The following is a 7,579-nucleotide window of genomic DNA, read 5'->3' as shown; positions in this document are numbered from 1 at the left end:
GTCAGGAGAATTCTGAATCTTTGCACAAAAATCCCCACATAATAAATAATATCCTGTTTAATACATGTATTGCATCTTGTTTTGGTACTAGGAAGAATAAGAATACTTGTTTCTTCCCACCCCGCCTTCTGAAAGCTGTTTCATTTCTGGGAAAAGCTCCTTTAATTTTGATACACGAGCATTTTCAACTCCTATTTTCTCTTGGATTTATAATATTACTTTTTTTAGTAGTCTAAGCAATAATAAAATCGTTTTCTGCAGAGCGATCCTAAGCATTTATTTCACCCAGGTAGTGACCTAGTTTATCAGGATTTGACAAAGAATATTTATTTATTTCGCAGCATGAACAGAAATAGTATTCAAACCTGTCAGCCATTTTGTTGAATACTTTATTGGTTCCTAATATGAAGGAGGAAGCTGAAAAATGGCCATGTAAGGGATATGTTTACTACTCTCAAACTATGGTAATTTTCTGCTTAGAGAAAATAATTGTAGTTTTTGTACCCGTTTCACCTCTTATTTACAAAAGCATAGGTCTGCTCTAGATGGACTGTACCTGCACTGACATGGATTTTTTCATCTAGGAAAAAAAATCTTGTTCTGTTTCTGCAAAATGTACCTGTTGTTCCCCAAGTAACAGATGAGACTACTGGAACTGACAAAGTAATTGAAAAAAAAAAAAAATAAAATCTTTGTTTGCTTACTGTGCTTATTTGGTGTTTTAAGCAAAGCTGGTTTCTGTTTCCTCATGTAACTGATTAGCCATCAAGAACTGAGTAATTGAAAAAGAGCTTTGGAAATGGTGACAGGGAGAAACGCTTCAAAAATTATGGGCTTTAATATTTGATTTAAACAGGACCACTAGTGCTGCCTACTCCAAGTTGCAGAGAGGCCTCATCAGACATCTGAAACGGAATGAATAAAGGGAATCCAGATGTTGAGGTTGGTGGATCCCTGTTTAAGATGAAAATGATAGTTCTGTGTGACCCATTTTTTTGGACCTCATCAATATGTGGGTCCTGTACTAATTTAGTTAACTTGATAGGATTAAAAAAACAAAAAACCCCCAAAACCCCCCCAAAACCCCAACTTTGTTAAATTCATATACCTCCCTTTCCAAAAGAGCTGTTCTGCAGCAATCATCTTCAACCTCACATAACTGATTACATTGTATGGACAGATTTAAACAGAACATTCAAAAGATGTGTGGAAACTGTGCTTCTGTGGATTTCTTTGGGTGATCACGGCATAACTATCTAAAGAGGAAACATCTGGACCCACCACCTTAGCTTTTGTTTTAACATGGGGAACACAGACTTAAAAACTGAAATTGAGATGATCTGCTAGCACATTTTTAGAAGTCAGTACAAATGTTGCTTTTTTTGTATTGAAATACCTTCTAGTGTTTATAAATCAGATCTGCAGTGTTTGCAGACAGTTTTTCCTTGATCTTTCATGGCACTTCTCATCTGGAGGGCAGAAAGAATTTACAGGAAAGCATGTATGTTTTCTCTGTGTTGAGGGTATTGAGCAGAGGCAGGTGAAGAAGGAACCATACTAGGAAAGAACATCATACAATAGCATGGATGTGTAAATTTTGCTGGTTTTGTTTGTGCTAAGCTATGGGTTTGGGCAGTTCTTTAAAATAATGCTGGAAATGGGCTAGGTTAGCTGTTGTATTTGTTTCCTATGGAAACCTTTTTTTTTTTCTTTCTTCTTTATTTCATGGTGTGATGTTTTTTATGGTGAAACTTATGTCACTACTAGAACCGGTCAGAAGCCTTCAAAGGAAGTAAAGTGGCCTTGAGAACAAGAGCCGGCTCACCGAGACTGCACCAGTTAGTTGCAGACCCTGAACCTGGTACAGGGAGTTTCCGTACCGGTTTCCACAGCCTTGCTGGCCCAGTGGGAAAGAAGGACTAGACTTCTGCTCCATGATAACTCTACAGTCCACAGATCCTATCCTATTTGGGACTGAAATGTTACAACAAATCCACCCTCTTTCCAACTGAAGCTTCTAAACATACACTCTCACATTTGTACTTTTTGCATGTCAGAAGTATGTGAAACTCTACTAATGATAAGACCGCAAGATTTGCATGTGTGCATACAGCATGCGTGTGCGTTCACATGCATCCAGCATGAGGGGAATAATAAATGCATGTGAAACTTACGGCTGTGCCTGGAATTTTGCACGTTTGCAGTTCAGGTTTGACAGCTTTGCTTTACTCTTATTCACTGCATCAAATCTAATTCAGACAAACAAAAAAACGACTTGAGCAATTTCAAGTTTAGTAATTAGTGGCTGTCAGAACTCCTAAGAGGTCAAGAGCTATAGCTTTAGGTCCCCAACTCCACTCCAGCGGACCCCTGAAATCATCAAGGGCTGAGGCTCTTAAAAGTAGGCGCCACGTCAGTACCATTTGGGATGAAGCCCCAGATGCTCACGCATGTTCTGCTGCACTGCATGGGAGCAGGTTTGCTATGAGCCAGCTCTGGCTCCTGACTCAGCAGAGAGATTTGGATCATCGCTTTCAGACCCTCTTTCTCTCTGTACTGCTTAAGGAATTGGGCACATATAAATCAGGTTTTGAAGCGTCAGACTTTGCAGGTCCTCTGTCTTGCTCCACCCTAATTCCACATCTCTTCCTCACAGGCCCCCTGTATTTTTCTAGCAGTAAATGTGAGCTGTCAAGCTCTTGATACTCCAAGCTGCCTTTAAGAAGTGAAGGCAGGTGTGCATCTATCATGCTTTTGAGCTCTAGCCAGGCAGTTGCCCAAAAATGTATTTTTTGGTCATGCTCCACCCCACAAGGCCACTGGAATAAGACACATCCTGGTGCAGACAGTCTCCTAAAGGTCAACAAACTCACCTCGGGGACAAGAGTCTAACTCAAATCCTTGTTCCTCTCGACGTGAAGCAAGGCCACGATTCCAGCTTTCCCACATCCCAAGGGAGGGCCACAAGCATCCTGCAGCGGGGGCTGGCTCTGTCTCTCTGCTTGAAGTGGTTCCATTTGATAGCAGTATTCCCAAAGAGAGAAAATAACTCTATAATAGAGTAGTGGTCAGAGCACTCAGGGGGACTGTGCGAAAGGCAAGTTCTGTTCTCCGCTCCCCTGAGAGCTGTGTGTAATTATTGATACAGACAGAGTGGGAGTTTCAGAGAGTGTGGTTTGGGGGTTTAGCTTTGAACAACCAACTAATAATTACAGCATTTTGCACTTGAGTTGTGTGAGAAGCCTTGTGTTGTTTTTTCAGAAAAAAATAATTCTGTATCCAACCGCATTTTTCAAGTGCCAGCTGGATGGTGTTTGTTAGCCTACTTTCGATCGTCATTAAAAGCCACAGAGGAGGGAAATAAGCATCACTCATCTTGCACGTTAGTAACTGGATGCCCTCTAGCGAGACTGTCACACTCTCAGATCTATCTGTTCTTTATTCCCTTAAAAGAGAGAACAAAAAGACTTTTACACCTTTCCTTAATGTAAAACTTAGGAGTGCATCCTGTAGTTAAGCAGAGTGTGTAATGCCCACTGAAAGCAGAATTTTATGCCTGCTCAGCAGAGGTTTTCACAGAAACTGGGGGCTGTAGTGAAAGGGCAGTCCTGGCCGCCTGTTCACTGGAGCGATTCGGAGAAACGTCTGCCTAATCGCCCTGGGCATTGGCATACAGTCTGTTCACAGCTACGCTCTTTATATTGATCTATATGACAAAAAGGGAGCTATCTTTGCAGAATTATCCTCATAGAGATTCTTTGCTCAAGTTTGAAGGATTATCCCAGCCTATAGACCGAGCAGTTTGTTTGCTGCCCTGCGCCAGGAGGTACGTGGGTTGTTCCTGCCCCGTCACTCATGTTGAAGGATGTCTGAAGAACATCCCTAACTGATTGTTTGCTCTCCCTGCCTGATTTTTGTAAAATGTGTCAGACAGCTGCGGCTAGTTTCTGTTAGCATATGTAGCGGGGTTTTGAAACAATGCTTGGGTTTTGAAGCTTCTCAGGAGCAGTATTTTTCTCATCTTCATTTGTTTTTATCAGTGTAAGGAAACAAAAATAATTTTCAAACAAATGTAGCAGGGAGAATAAGTTCTGAGTGAGCAGGAGGGCCCCTGGCAATAACACCTGGATGCAGTCTCAATGGTCCTGATTTGGCTTTAACATTGACATTTTGGGAGAATGGATGTTTGCAAAAAATGTACCACCTAAAGGCAATATGTCGTGCTGATACGCTTGCAAAGATTGCTAAAAGTTCCAGCCAGTACATGGAATAGACTTACGTAGTATGGTACTGGAGAGGTTTTGTCAGGGTCACAGAAGGACTTAACCCATGTCAGAAAAACGTGTTCTGCCAGCATTTCCATGTGTCAAATGTGGCAATGGTGAATTCTGGCCCACGGCACTTTCTACTGTCCGAGTCTTTCTCAAAATCCACTTATGCTATCCAGAGGTGTTTAAAAGCAGATGTAGTGTGGTGATATTTGATTTATATGAACTCAGTGACAAGATTTCCAGGAATTAATACTTAACGTTTCAAATATGTGGTGTGACTTCACCAGATAGTTTGCAGGGCATGAGAGTTGTTCTTCAAAACTGTAAATGACCAACTTAAATATTTTAGTATTAAATGCCTCATCAGTTTATTGAAATATTTGGGCTCTGTTAGTAGGACTCTTGGCATGTGAAAGTACACAAAGTTTCTTCTGTTGCTTTCCCCCACATCCTCTCTTAAATACTAAGACTTGGCTTACCTGAAAAGAAGCTATTATTTTTCTGCAATGTTGGAAGTTGACCCTGTGCTTATTGCTCTGAAAACAAACTCTCACCTAGAGAAGTGAGAGCGTAGCACTCGTTACCAGTTAACTGCATGAGCGCCTCAAGCAATGCAAGACTCTACCAGTCTTTTGCAAACACCTGTGCCTGGCCAGCCTGCTGTTTTACACCCATGTGGCATGGGTATAACTGTGAAGAAGTGAACGACCTTCAAGATTGCTGCTTTTATCCACTTTTCACTGTGATGTGGTGAGAAAGTACAACAGTCACTCAGTATCTCAGGTTGCCAGCTCAGATTACTTAAAATATCTTTGCGCACTAGATAGTCACGTCTTGTTTTGTTTTGTTTTTCTAAAGCCAACTGAAGATTTGCTTTACTGTGGGACTGGCAGGATGGTGGGACTGTACCATGGAGCTGAGAGATGATAAAGAACTTAAGGTTGCACAGGGGAGATAACAGCAAAGGTTAGTTTAAAATTGCCATGCAATTGGCATATTTTGGAATATAACTTGTAAGTGTATTTTTTTCTCTTGAACTATTTCGTATTTTATTAAAAGCCCAGTACATTTTCATTTAAAAACATTTTTCATTGGAAGTCAACTACAATATTACGTCCCAAGTAGCTATCACCCTTATCAATGCTTTGATATTTAGGTGCTTGCCAAATACAAATTGCGGTTCCACTTTCCTTTTTGTACAGTGTCTTACTAGCACGAACACTCAAACTGAAAACCGGGCTTCACTGACATCACAGAAAGAAGGGTCTCAGCTGAACGCACGCATTGTAGCGTCTGAATGGCAGCCATCAGAGGGGAATTTGCAAACGCCAGGTGAGAACCCAGCCTCCCTGGCAGCATGAAGGGGAAGAGGGATGCAGAGGATGAGGTTCACAGCTTTCTGCCTCCCCCCTCCCCCTGGAACTGCCCAGGTCAGTCTGTAGGGAACGTAAAGCAGGGCTGGGACTGAAGCCTTCCCCTCCGCACCAGGTGCCAGTCAGTACACACTCACACAGGTGACCACTTGGATTCGGGTGCCTTGAGGAATGTGTCATTTCATTCAAGGCAACCCAAATCACTGCTTTGCCTCCTTTTTGGTGCTTCAGTGGAAAGGAGTTGAATCTAAGTCTCCTGGAAGTGCCCCAGCTCTTATTTTTGAGAATAGAGCAAATGGGAGGAGGAGGAGCGGGGTGCAAGTGATGTGTCTCCTCTAGTGAAGGCCCTCCATTTAGGATAAACTACTCGAGTAGGCACTAGAACAGAGTCCAGGAAAAATGTCTGCTGGGTACCTTCCCAGTTCATTGATCTGAGTCGTGTTTTCCAGCTCAGTGAAAGAATGAAATTCTGGAATGGGCAGTTCAGCACCTGTTTGTTCTTCACACAAACCGAACTCTTGAATTCTGCCACTGGCTTCCATCAGGCTCCTTTTCCTCCACCACATATAGAAATGTAAAAGATAAAACTCTAGAAGGGACAGGAAGAATTCACAAGGGCACCGAAAATAATTCATGCAGAACCACAGCACTGCTGTGGGCTGCTGTTGACACTGTCATGTTAGCAGTCATACTCGGTGCACGGGGCCAAAGAGAGGACAAGATATCCCTCACTATCACACAAACTAAAGCAGCATGACACGCTTGTTCTATTACGTTAACACTTGCAAGTTTTGTACTAATTCAGACACTGCTCGACATTCCAGACTTAAGAAATTAATGGGCAAGCCAGAAATAACATTTCATCATTGTAGTATATATAGTAGGTATGATTGTGTGTCTTTTTCCTACCTTCAGAAGTCAGGTAATGGGATTAGAACAGGAAGAGAGAAGTGACATGCATCATAGGTAAACAACAGTCATCAATCTCTTCCTGTGGCAGCATTAAAAAAAGTACAGTCACTCTAATAGGCTCTGGGATTCCCCATAATCAACTAGAACTTCAAATTTCCCTTTCTGAATATAAGTGGCTAGTACTAGAAACTTTTAATCAGCAAAGTGGAAGACTGAGAGGAATTATGTGATAGACTACTGCACCCAAGAATTTCTCTCTTAGAAAGAAAAGATAAATGAAAGTGAAAATATACTTGGTGAACCACTTAACACTTCAAAATTATTTTTGAAAATTTAGTTTTCATAGTAAGCACACCAAGGTATAAAGCACACAGTCCGTAACTTGCAAAACAGTTTTATTTCACACTTACACAAAGTTAATAGGCATTTTAAAACACAGTACTATAGGTTACATCTACTGCCACTGAATATGTTAATAGGGACTTCACAGGTCTCTTGAGTTTTCCAGGGTGCTGCACAATCCCTGTTCTCCCACAGGTTTAAGCCTGCTTCTGTACAGGTTAGAGAGGGGCTATTTAGAGTTGCTCAGAGTACAAAACTCAGAGGACCTGGGCAGAATGTGCCAGGTCCGCAGCTGCACGCCAAGAAGATAACATAAATGAACACTTCTTTCTGCTCCTGAAACTTAATTCTCCCCCTGCTGGGCCCTTAGAGCTCATGAGAGCTGAGGCAGCTGTAATGAGGAGCTAATCCGGGAGTTGGCTCTTCCATCTTCGACAAACCTTGTTAGTGCTGTCAAGCAGCAGAAGCTGCCTGAAGAAAAGAAGGATCTTAACAGATACTGGTGAAATATTGTTCCTTCCCTCCTCTTCCCATTGAACCCTTCTGACATTTTGCTACCTACTTGCCACTTCACTGTGAGCAGTAACAAACTCTCCTTTAGGTGCCTTATTAGAGACAGATGCTATTTAGGATTATACCATTTCCCTGCAGTTTTGAAGCTGATTGTCTAATCAGGACCCA

Source organism: Haliaeetus albicilla, chromosome 1 (genome assembly GCF_947461875.1).
Source record: "Haliaeetus albicilla chromosome 1, bHalAlb1.1, whole genome shotgun sequence".
In the NCBI taxonomy this organism is placed as follows: Eukaryota; Metazoa; Chordata; class Aves; order Accipitriformes; family Accipitridae; genus Haliaeetus; species Haliaeetus albicilla.
This window is presented reverse-complemented; position numbering follows the sequence as displayed.